Source organism: Artemia sp. Qi Xiang Cuo, chromosome 11 (assembly GCF_049724085.1).
Source record: "Artemia sp. Qi Xiang Cuo chromosome 11, ASM4972408v1, whole genome shotgun sequence".
In the NCBI taxonomy this organism is placed as follows: domain Eukaryota; kingdom Metazoa; phylum Arthropoda; class Branchiopoda; order Anostraca; family Artemiidae; genus Artemia; species Artemia sp. Qi Xiang Cuo.
This window is the reverse complement of record NC_142804.1, coordinates 52,499,400-52,511,840: the sequence shown is the minus strand read 5'-3', so window position 1 is coordinate 52,511,840 and position 12,441 is coordinate 52,499,400. Positions and strand designations below refer to the sequence as shown.

At 37.2% G+C, this 12,441-nt stretch overlaps 1 protein-coding gene and 1 long non-coding RNA gene across 7 annotated transcripts in view; one reads left to right on the top strand and one right to left on the bottom strand.

Annotated features, from left to right (window-relative positions):
* Positions 1-12,441, bottom strand: part of LOC148947124 (uncharacterized) — a 114,753-nt gene that overhangs the window by 52,730 nt on the left and 49,582 nt on the right. For 2 of the 4 annotated variants that reach the window (XR_016142424.1, XR_016142425.1), the window contains exon 1: positions 9,372-9,484. The exons of 1 other annotated variant lie outside the window; for it this stretch is intronic. This is a non-coding gene — a long non-coding RNA (uncharacterized LOC148947124). Of the gene's footprint in view, positions 1-9,371; positions 9,495-12,441 lie in introns of those variants that run through there. One more of the 4 variants, XR_016142427.1, reaches the window with a different exon arrangement.
* Positions 9,574-12,441, top strand: part of LOC148947123 (synaptic vesicle glycoprotein 2C-like) — a 123,021-nt gene continuing 120,153 nt past the window's right edge. The window contains exon 1 of one of the 3 annotated variants that reach the window (XM_089096884.1): positions 9,574-9,645. The gene's annotated coding sequence lies outside the window, so the exon portion shown is untranslated. Of the gene's footprint in view, positions 9,646-11,714; positions 11,838-12,441 lie in introns of those variants that run through there. The other 2 variants (XM_089096886.1, XM_089096887.1) reach the window with 2 other exon arrangements.

Below are 12,441 nucleotides of genomic sequence, written 5' to 3'. Positions count from 1 at the left end.
ACTCTGGACAATAGAAGCCAGAAACTTATTGAGGTCATTAGCTGTGGTCTTTGGAGGTTCATTTATATTAAAATTTTGTTGTTCTTGACTCTTGTCGGTAAGTTTTTTAATTTCAGAGTACCAGTTCTTTGGTTTATCATGGCACAAGTATTTTATTTTATTTTTATAATAGGCTCGGGCAGCTTTTCTAATTTGACTTTTTAATTCCTTTCTTAACTTATTTGCTTCAGCTAAATTACTCCTCTTAAATAAGCTTATTTTCGTGCGGAGTAATATTTTTATGTGATTATTTATGTAAGGTTTATCACTGGAGCACTTTCTGATTTTTTTTTCTGGGAAACATAATGAGTAGGAATCAATTAGTTTTTTGTGAAAAATCAAAATTTTGTCATCAAGGTTATTAGAATTATAAAGGTCTGACCAACTTTCACTGGTCAGCCATGATCCAAAAGAAAAAATTCCTGTGTCACTGAGGGGACGGCAAACCCCAATGGAGGTAGTAAAGGAATGTTCAATGGCTGAGGAGGGAGAAAAAGAAGACAATAGTGGTAACTGCCTCCTAATGGTGGCAGTGCTTGTGGGGAGTTGTAATACTTACTCATGTTTGAACAAATAACATTCAGAGAGGTGTTACCTTTTGTTGTAGATATTTTAGACAGTTTTTTAATATTAATAGAGTTACAAATGGAGTCCATTCTCAGGTCATTTCCATCGCCAAGTAAGAAAATACCAGTGTTCGGATACTTTGATAACACAGTCAGCACTTATAAGAAACTGTTGGATACATTTGCGTTTCTGGTCAATACATTGGTTAGATGATCTATAACAGACAGCGGATACAATTGGATTGAACTGACGGGGTAGTGCTGTTGGTCTTAGGCTCAACTATAGGATTTCATCGGACTATGCTAAGTTGGGGATGGGGATGCGTGGTGGCTGTAAGTTGTCTTTGATAAAAAATAAAATACCACACCCTTTTTTCTTAAGAGGGGGGTCAGGCGAGCAAAACCTCATAAGCTGAATTTAATTATAGATTTTTAGGTAATCTGGGTTCTTGAACTGTACCTATGTCTAAACAATAATATTGATTTTCTGAAGCTAAGAGATACCCTCGAGTTTATTAATTTTATCAAAATTCTGGATCTCAGAATAGTTAAGTAGGAAAGTAGGAAAATTAAACCTATTTGGGTTTTGGTATTTTTTTTCAATTCAGGATGGAGTTATTTGGGGTTGAAGTTTATGAGAAAGGTGCTGTTGGTAAGGGGGAGGTGTTGAGGTATTATTAAAAGGCGAGACTGGACAAGGCTTGAGAGAAAAGGAGGAAAGCGGACAAATTACGGGGACATTATTAAGTTGGAATGGAACTACAGTGAAATTTCGTCTTACTATTTAAGGTTTTGGAAATTTTGCGGGTAGATGTTACCTGTGGATCGTTCTGCCTGCTTACTCTTAAACCAGAGTCATACTGGTAGGGTAGCCAGGGGGGATAAAGTGCAAGTGAAGGGAGAAAGGTTTCCTGGTGATCTGGGAATAAGTCAAATTGGGAGTGATCTTTATATGGGGGTTGGGGGGGGGCAAGATGATGCTGAGGGAGGGAAGTACAGTGGGGGGTGTCTGAGCGGGGCGGGGCGGGGTGTATTTCGGCAAATAACGGGTGGAGTCCAGAACCGGCCGGTAACTTCTTGGACGCACGGAAAAGAACGGAGTCGAAAGGAAGTGGATTTTTGGGAGGAAAATGAGTGAGGGGGGTTTGGGGATGGTCCAAACTGAGTAAAGTGATTGTGGGGGTTGGACTGACTGGGCAGGCGTAAGAACTTGGGGCGGAAGATTGTTTCGAGGGATGGATTCCTGAGGTATACTGCGCTGTATCGGGTATGCAGGGGGATAAGACTGAAATTTGAATGGAACACGAACTAGGGGGGGGGAGGGGTCGTGAATACTTTCGGCGTCGCCCTAAAAAACGTTGGGTTACCTTGTTACCTTGACTGGTAATAGCTGGGACTGCCCAAGTTTGTGCACTTGTTTTTTGTTTGTAGCTCGATTTATTTCGTAAAAAGGAAGGGGGGACATAAAAATGCAGGCTATCACACCCAAAACACCGCCCACTTGATGCTAACTTACATAAAGGAACGTGGTCAAAATTACACTTTGTTTTCATACACTTGCCAGTGAGGTAAAAACGACATAAATGCAATAACGAGCACTTCTTTTGGTCGCACTTGTTATATAAAAATTGAGAACAAACTCTTGAACTAGCTTCATTTTGTTTTTTGAAGTTACGGGTAATATATCCATGATTATAGGGGCACTTTGAACCTAATTTACAATATCCTTGCTTAAAAAACTTGCAATTTTTTATAACACTATTATCAGGAATACTTTTTTCCTGCAGCTTGCTTGGAGCACGATCATGTTCAAAATGACATTTATCACCTAATTTGCAAATACCTGCTAAAATTATATTAGCACATTTGCTCTTATTTGCTGAGAAGTCCTTATTATTAGTCAGAATCACTTCAGTACTTTCAAAACAAATTCGGGCATCTCTGATTAAGTTCTCAAGGTCAGGATTATAATTAGGTTGAAAAGAGGTGATATTGAGGTCAGGTACAATTTCTGAACTTATGTCACTCGTATTGGCTAAAGTTGATGAACTTAATCCTCTGCTTCCTTCATTAATATTCATTGAGCTTGGGGACAATGTTAAAGTTGATGAACTTAATCCTCTGCTTCCTTCATTAATATTCATTGAGTTATAGTTATAGTTAGTTATGTCTCCTGCCGGGCGCTGCTCGGCGTAGAGAGTGACGTCTGCCTCCTCCATCCACTTCGGTCCATGGCAAGCGTTTGCACATCGCTCAACCTGATATTTGCCATCGCCAGGAACTCGGACAGGCTGTCAGACCATCGTTTCTTCGGTCGGCCGCGAGGTTGCTTCCAACCGGCTTTGACAGGGTCGAAGTCATGGATCGTTTTCGCAGGTAGGTGTGGAGGCATTCGAAGTAGGTGTCCGAACCATCGTAGTGGTCGCTCGGCTGCTTGGGTCGAAAACCGAGACTGCTTGGTGAGCTGCAGCAGCTTCTCATTGCTGACAAAGTCGAACCATCGTAGACCTTCGATCCTCCTCAGGCTCTTCGACTGAAAGACATTAATTGGCTTGAGCGTTGCGGCTGAAGCTTGCCACGTCTCAGCTCCATAGAGCATCACAGAGCCGACGAGGGCGTTGAAAATCCGCAGCTTCGTTGTGCGACTGATGTTCGGTTTTCGCCAGAGGTGACGGTTCAGTCTGCCCATGGCAGAAGACGCTTTGGATATTCTCGCTTGTAGTTCAGAAAGAAGCAGTCCGTTGACGCGCGTAGGTCGAGATCTTAAAGGGAGGTCCGGATCCGAGGCTATGTAGTCACTTTGCGTAGCAATTGATTTTCAGGTGGAGGGTCGCTAGCCCAACTGACCCTAGGCCTGGAATCTGATTAGAGCTAGGTTTAACCTGGATACTGATATTCCCGGGGTGGGCTCCACCCACCACATGAGGTTGCAGCCACCCTGATCGGAGTGTTTAGTTAAGGGATGACCCCATATCCAGAGGCACGTGGTCAGCAGACAAGATCTGCATCATTCCGGACGAACTTCATTCGCCTCCAATTGAGCATCATTCAATGAATCATATTGATTCATTGAGCATCAAGCTCAATGAATCAATATTCATTGAGCTTGGGGACAATACACTGTTTTGATGATGAAAATCTAAGGTGTTATTTACCTTGTTTGTGATGGAATAATTTGTAAGTTGACTTCTTGAATCATTTTCATAAAATGACAAAAAATCTCTAATTAGCATTAACACATCCGTTAGCTTTTCTTTTAAAGTCAAAATTTTTGTAAAATCTGCTTGTGATGGGGGGGATGTCGTGACGCTGTCCGTTTGAACATATTTATCCATGCTGCATTCAGTGGTTTGGCATGATACATGCGTTGGACCTTCAGGAAGGACTTCAAGAACTTGGCACTGGGGTGGGGCAAGTAAAATTGTAGGACCAACTGAACTAGCCTCCTGGGGCTCGTTTGAGTTTTCTGTTGAAACAGAAAACTAGCTGTGTGGAGGGTCAGAATAAGGAGTAAGACTGTTTAGGGCACTTAGGAAGCTAAGAACTCTTTTTCTTTCAACTGGGGTACCAGGCATTCTAGGGAAGCCAGGATGGGTTACAGGAAGACAAGAAGAAGAAGTAAGGTTTACCTTGGATAAAAAAGCTCTAAAAAAAGGAAAAAAATCTCCCCAATCAAAAGCCTTTCCCCTCTCCCCACCCAAGATTCTCCCTCCAAAAACTTAGGAATTTACCTTAAAATTTCTCCTAATACCCCCTTTAAAATAAAAAAGATTACTGCAATAAGAGTTGCAATTTTCAAATTGCTAAAATCAATGTTCTCTCTTAATATTCACCGTGATGGATCTCTGCTAATAGCTGTCCAAGATCAGAAATCAGCAGACACAAGAATTAATCTAAAATCCCTTCTGAATACCCCAATTAATGCATCTAAATGGAACCCAAAACAATCCCCAACAAAAATAGTAGTTTATAATGTTCCCCCAGAAATACCCATTCAGGAGTTAAAAGAAGGGCTCTCAGATAGGGCTGGCAACACAATCCCAGTTGAAGATGTTACCCGGCTTGGTAAACCTAACTCCAATGGCCTAAAAACAAGTAGATCCTTCTTATTTACAGTGAACGAAAAAATTAGTATCCCAGAAAAGTTATTCCTAGTTGGGCAAATCAAACCGCACAAGGAATACAAGCCAAAGCCTATCCAGTGTCAGAAGTGTCTGAAACTGGGACATACAACAAATAAATGCAATGAAATTCTCCTAGCTTGTAGCAATTGTAAAGGATCCCATCCTAAAGAGTTGACAACTTGCAACAACACTCAGTCTACATGTATCAATTGTAAAGGCCCACATGAATCCACCAATAAATCACAATGCCCTGCATATAAGAAAAGAGCACTAACACTCCAAATAGCAATAGAGAAGGCCATTCCATACCCTTTTGCAGCTATGGAAGCAAATGCTGCCCAATCACACCAAATAAAACCTATATTTAAATCAAATAAAACTCCCAAGTCAAACACTTTCAATGCATCAAGTACTCCTTACAAAACACCATCCTCTAAGCCCCCTAGCTCACATCTCTATCAGAAAGAATCACCATGCCAACAAGCCTCCTTGCCTAGTGAGATGAGGTCGGCCTGGCACCCCCTCCCAACAAGAAACAAACCAGAAATACTACCAGGAATTAATCCCTTAACTGACAAAGTGGATGCACAACCAAACACGCAAACCCCAAATATATGCTTATTCATTCTAAACTGCAATGCAGTTCAGGCCATGAATATACAACAACAACAGAAAAAAAAATCATTGCTGAATTGGCAAAAATCTACATCCCTAATCATATGCTCATTCTTTACTATTAACAAAGCTGAACATTGATACACAGTCATATGAAAAATAAATCAACAACACAACACATATCAATAATCCAGTGGAATGTAGGATCACTTACTGAACATAATTTAAATGAACTAATATCTTTTATGAATAATAATTCCATCAATATTGCTTGCCTCCAGGAAACTCATTTAATCCAAAATCAACAGATTAAGTCTCTGGGTTACACTATCCTGAGAAAGGATAGATCATCAGAGAGAAAAGGAGGTGGAGTAGCTTTGATAGTTAAAAATAATATAAAATTATGTGGCATCAACTTTCCAGATTTTGTAAATGATGTTGATACAATTGGTATCAGTGTTTGGCTGAATAATACAAAAACTTACATAATAAGCTTTTATAACGCTACTGGCCAAACCACAGATGCCATGGATTTCTTCAGTTATATAAGTAATCCTAACATGTTGAAAAATCTCATTATTTGTGGAGATATTAATGCCCACAGCCTTTTGTGGGTGAATAAACCAGCAAATAAAGCTGGTAAGTTCATTGAGCGTATGACTTCAAATAATAATGAATTAGCTGTTGCTACCCCTCTAAACCTGAATACATATTTCAACCCCAAAAGTGGCAGTTTCTCTACAAATGACCTACAAATTGTGTCTTTAAATATTTTGAAAAAAATTTATATAAATAAAATTGATAGTCTATGTACTGAACACTTTGCCATAGTTTGCTCCCTAAGCGAACCTGCTGAAACCCTATCACATACCTCCAAATATATCAACACTAAAGCAAATTGGCCTATGTTCCAAAATAAGCTAAATGATGAAATTACAAGTTTCACCCAAAATTCATGCATTTCAAACGCAACAGCTGACACACATGCTGAAGTTTTGCCATCTTTACTAATAAATACAGCTAATCATGCCATCCCTAGGACAACACCCAGGAAAACCTTCCCTAAACATATTCCAAAGCATGGTGGACAAATGAGTGCCAACATAAATGAAGAACAAAAAAGGCAGCTAGGAGAGCATTCTTAAAAGAACCATCACCTACCAAATATTTAAAAAAATTACAAGCAGAATCTAATCTAAAAAGGGCCATAATAAATGCTAAATATAACTACTGGAATAATTTTGCAAATAATCTCTCCAGAGAAACACATGAGCCAATTATACATAAAGTCATCAGCCACATCTGTGGGAAAAAGACTTCCCCAACCCACTCCTGTATGAGCTTATACATAATAATACACATTATGACAATGATAATAAAAAAGCTAAGCTATTTGCCACTCTTTTTGTTAATAAGTTAACATCAAATAATTGTAGCAAAATGCCCCCAATTCCTATGAACCTATGTTACCAACCTCGCCCAGGATCCGAGTATATAACCAGCCCATTTTCAATCAAGGAAGTGAATAATGCAATACATCATATTAGGACCAAGAGTAGTGGCAGCTATGACAATATACATCTTACATGGATAAAGGATCTCATCACTTCATACAAACAGAAAATTCTAAATTGTTATAATCATGCTTGGGCTTCATCTATGTTTCCCAATATCTGTAAATGTTCGTCCCTCCTACCAATCCTAAAGAAAAATAAACCCAAAAATAACCCTGAGTCTTATAGGCCCATAATGATTACTCCTGTGATGGGAAAAATAATGGACAAAATGATATATTATCAACTCCTCTGGTTTCTTGAAAAAAAATAATATGATCCCTCACACTCAAACTGGCTTCAGGAAATACCTCTCCTCAATAGATGCTTTCATATTCAACAGATGCTATATATTGTTAACAAATGCAATAAATGAATCATTCTCAAAAAATAATGTCCTAGTTGCAGCTTTCCTAGATTTTGAAGTGACATATGACAATGTGAACCATCAGAACTTTTAATTAAACTTTCAAACTTTGGACTACCCCCCAAGCTAGCATATATTATAAAATCTTTCATAGAATTGGGAAATTTCATTGTTTGTGAAGTTTCGGCCTATTCACCCTAAAAGACAATAATCAAAGGCCTTCCTCAGGGAGCAGTCCTCAGCTGCCTCCTCTTTGCCCTATATCTCTGGGACATGAACCTCCCCCGCACGAATCCACAACATGCTGATGATCTGGTACTTTGGTCATCTGGCAACACCTTTGAGATTGCAGTCAAAGCTGCAAAAGTCACTTTTCCAATTCTAAAACTTCTCTCAACAGTTAGATCGACCCGGCACACCTACCAAGTCAAAAATAGTCAATTTTTGCCAGAAGCAAATCCATGTTAAAATAACATTATCTCTAAATGGAACAACTATTCCAGAAGATAATCATATTAATTACCTAGGTCTCATGCTTGACCAAAAACTTAATTTCCATCTCCATATTTCAAACACAATAAGAAAATGCTATAGAATAACAATTATACTAAAAAGACTTCTTTCCACACACTGGGGATGAAAGGAGAAAACCTTACTCCAGTTTTATAAATCACATATAATACCCCATATTGACTATGGGCTCATCGTCTTTGGTACATGTGCAAAGACCCAGATGCAAAAAATTGAAACAATACAAAACGATATAATACGTCTCATATTCGGTCTTAGGGAACACACAAGCACCAAGTTTCTGCTCATGAAGAGTGGATTAACAACAATAAGGGAGAGACGTAGATTTCTTTTGATAAAACATCTTACAAAAATTGAATCAAATAGCTCACACACCCTACATAATTGGTTGAGAAATCCAGCTATATATAGAGGCATTGCAGATGAGTATGCCAATATTCAGAAGAAGTTCCCTGTACCGGCAAAATCTATTGCACCTACTTTCCCCCAATCCCCTCCATGGAATTGGTCTTTCCCAATAATAAATACTCATTTCTCAAAGTGGAATAAAGATTTAACCCCCATTGCTTTTGTCCATAAAAAATTTGCTGAACTTAATACAATTACTAATAAAAACCACTTCCAAATATTTGTTGATGGGTCAAAAATGAATGAGAAGGTAGCAAGTGGTGCTTTCCTTCCTCACCTGAAAATTGCAATGGGCGAGAGATTATATAATAATGTATCTATAATGTCTGCTGAGTTAAATGCCATAATCATGACATTAGAACACCTTATGGAAAACCAACCTTTGATTGCTATTTCAAATAATATTATAGTATATTCCGACTCTTTATCAAGCCTTGAGTTGCTGGCCTCAGCTCTTCAGTATAAGTCGGACGCTGATATTAACCGTTTTATCAGTATTACGAAAAATCTTGTTTCAAGTGGCATAAGAATTTATTTTCAACATAGTCCGAGTCAATCTGATCTGATTTGTAATCATCAGATTGATGAGATAGCAAAAAATGCCATAGATATTGACCAACCACGTGTAAAACCCATCTCCATTAGAGAATTTTACTGAAGGAGATTATAGGATACTGATTTTGATAACATCAATCCTAGCCGTTTCTCCTGTCCCAATAATTTTTTTTCTAAAATTTATCATAGAATTCGTTCTGGAACAAATGGACTAAATTTTTTTGCATTTTCGTATAAGTTTTCTATTTCAAGTGGTTCATTTCCCCTGTCCCCTCTTTTCAGGCATTGTAGCATGAATAATGAAACAATTGACCACTGCCTATTTGAATGTAATATGCTGACGTCTACACAACATACCTTGCTTTGTAAACTTTTAAAATGCTTCAAAAACCACAAAATCTCACTATAAGCCAAAAGCCTAGCCAAATATACCTGCACATAGAGCATATAAATCAACATATATCATCTTATATTTGAATTCCTTGAGTTACAAAATCTACTGAAAGATATCCGAAAATATGTAATAAATAAGAGACAATCAAGCCAGTAGCCCTGTAGCCCACAGAGTGAAGCAAAAAGAAAAGGGCTAAATAGTATCAACTGAATAGCCCACCTGCTGTGAATTAGAAGAAGAAGTCTTTATTCTTTAAAATTTGATGAATTTTTCAAGTTTTGCGAAAGTAAAACCTAATATTCCTTCAATAAGAATTAGATGATAGAGATCAGAAGAATGGTTCTGGCGTTCTGCCAGTCTCTCATACTTTAGCGCTCCCTATCCCTATAGTCATATTATAATGAAAAGCGAAGTATTCGAAATTTTATGCACATGATATGACGCAGAGACCTTACTAGTCAGAATCTTACATGATTTAATTACTTACTTTAAGGTTAAGATAAAATTCTAGTTTAGCTAATTTTTGCTACCTTGGAAAGTTGTTACGTTAGGAAAACGAAAATTTCAGTAATGAATCATGGGCTATAAAAATAGGCCTAATCTGGGAAGGTATTGTCAAGCTTCCAGGTTAACCCTTTTCTGATTTCTAAGTCTTAGAGATTGTGCCTACTAGACAAGTCTTTACCTTTTGAAATTTCAAAAATACAACATTTCACCTTAATTTTCAGTTATCAGTTTCTTTTTCTTTGGTTTTAGTTCTGAATTAGCCTACCTTAAATTGCATTGTCCAGCAAATAACATATTATTGGTATAAATTTAGGATTGGTCCTCTTGATAAAGAGACATGTTAAGAAAACAATTCTTACTTTAAAATATGTATAATGATCCTAGTTAACATAGGCCTATTAGCCTATCCAACAAGAGAACCTTTATCATCAAGTCTATCCTCTTTTTTCCTTCTTTTTCCAGTAAATACTTACCGAATCATATTATTGAGTTACAACTAAAGTGAATATACCACTTGATGCCTTTTTTATGCTCTTTACAAATATAATAATCATTTTTGCTGGAAATAAATTTTAGCCCCCATCCCTATATATACCAATTCAGGGTTTAGCCTATATTTGCACATTAGGGGGGTGGGGGTGATTTTATTTCTGATGTAAATGAGAGGTAAGTTTAAACTTTCCCCACCAAACTAATGTGCAAAAATATACCCTGAATTGGTATATATAGGGGTGGGGGCTAAAATTAATTTCTGACAAAAATGATTATTATATTTGTAAAGATCATAAAAAAGGCATAAAGTGGTATATTCATTATAGTCATAACTCAATAATATGATGTGGTAAATATTAAACCTTTTTCCAACTTAAAAAAAAAATACAATTCTCTCCACCCTAGAAACATGATGCATCAATCTTTTGAAATTGCTGCTATAAATTGTTCAATAATTGTTTTTACAGATAGCGTTCATCCCAGCTGTTGTTAGTTAATGACATAGCATGTGCTTAAAGAAAAAGCAGTGACAAAAATACAAAATATTGCTATAAATATACATATACATACAGAGTATATACCCCAACCCCCCTAATGTGCAAATATACAACCAAAATTGCATTCTGATTCTAAATATAACCTTCATTTACATCACAAATAAATTTTGCCCCCACCCCCTGATGTGCAAATATATACCCTGATTTGGATATATTTAGGGGTTGGGGTAAAGTTTATTTGGTTATATTTAGGTTCAGAATGCAATTTTTTTTATATATTTGCACATTAGGGGGGTAGGGGTATATACTCTGTATGTATCTATATGTATATTTATAGCAATATTTTGTATTTTTGCCACTGCTTTTTCTTTAAACACATGCTATTTCATTAACTAACAACTGCCGGGATGGACACTATCTATAAAAACTATTATTGAACAATTTATAGTAGCAATTTCAAAAGATTTATGCATTGTGTTTCTAGGGTGGAGAAAATTGTAAATCTTTTCTTTTAAGTTGGAAAAAGAGGATAGACTTGATGATAAAGGTTCTCCTGTTGGATAATATGTTAACTAGGATCATTATACATATTTTAAAGTAATAATTGTTTTCTTAACATGTTTTCTTATCAGGAGTACCAATTCTAAATTTTTACCATATTATCCTGTAGGTGCTGGTTAATGAAGATGTTGAGCCAAAATGTTGGTTGCATTTCATTCACAAAGCCATGGTTTGGGCAACCTTTTTACACAGCTCCCTTGAAGGCCTCCACACTAGGGGATGAGACTGCTTCACTCAGGGAGTTCTAGAGTCCCATAATTTTATTTGAGAAGAAGATGTTCTGTAGTCTGGTGTTGGCTTGTTTGTAGTACAGGTTCATGGTGTGTCCTCTAGTTCTTGTTGACTGGTCAGGTTCAGGTATATTTTGTTGCTAGGACTGAGTATGCAGCAAATTGTACACCATGATGACCACAGTTTATATAATTATCCAGTAAGCTTATTGCAGATCATTTCTGGTCTTTGTTCTTGGTGCAAACAAAAAGCTCCTCCCACTTCTTTGTGCAGTTATGGATCAGTGTGTTTGTGTCAATCAATGAGAAATGGTTAGAAAGTGCATTATTCAAAATTGCAAAAGCAGAAAAAAACTTGGTGAGCCAGCCAAGTGGTTTGCAACTGTCCCATCTCACAGGTATGACTTAATTTATATACAAATTATGACTTAATCTATTATTTAAAGACAGTGGACTCAAATGATTGCCCTATGGAGGATTTTGTAAAAAAGGAGGTGGGGGGTTGATGAAATTTGTGAAAATAAGGATGTTTTTTTCTTCTAATAACTTGTGGAATAGGTGTGATGGTTTCAGGGGCGGATCCAGGATTTTTTTTAGGGGAGGGGGGCGCAAAGTAGGTTGATCCGACAAACTTACGTTAGGAGCAAGTCTAATTAATGCAAACTTGCATTAATTAGGTAAATTACACTACTTTAGACTACTTTACGGGGGTAACCCTTGCCCCCCCCTCTGGATCCGCAACTGGATAGTTTATCATTTTTTTTTCATGTTGTGATATTTATTTTCTCAGATTGTAGTTCCTGTGATATTTGACAAGTCTAGTTACCTGTTTTGGCAGAGAGCCTAGATAAGACTAGTTTCGTTTTCAATCAATGTTTTCGTATGAAATGGGCAGACCTTCCCTGAACTTTAAACAATAAACACCTCTGTTTGAAAATCTTTTGGGAAAAAATTTGTTTGAGAAAAAATTGATAAAACTTTTAAAACTGAAATATCAATGCA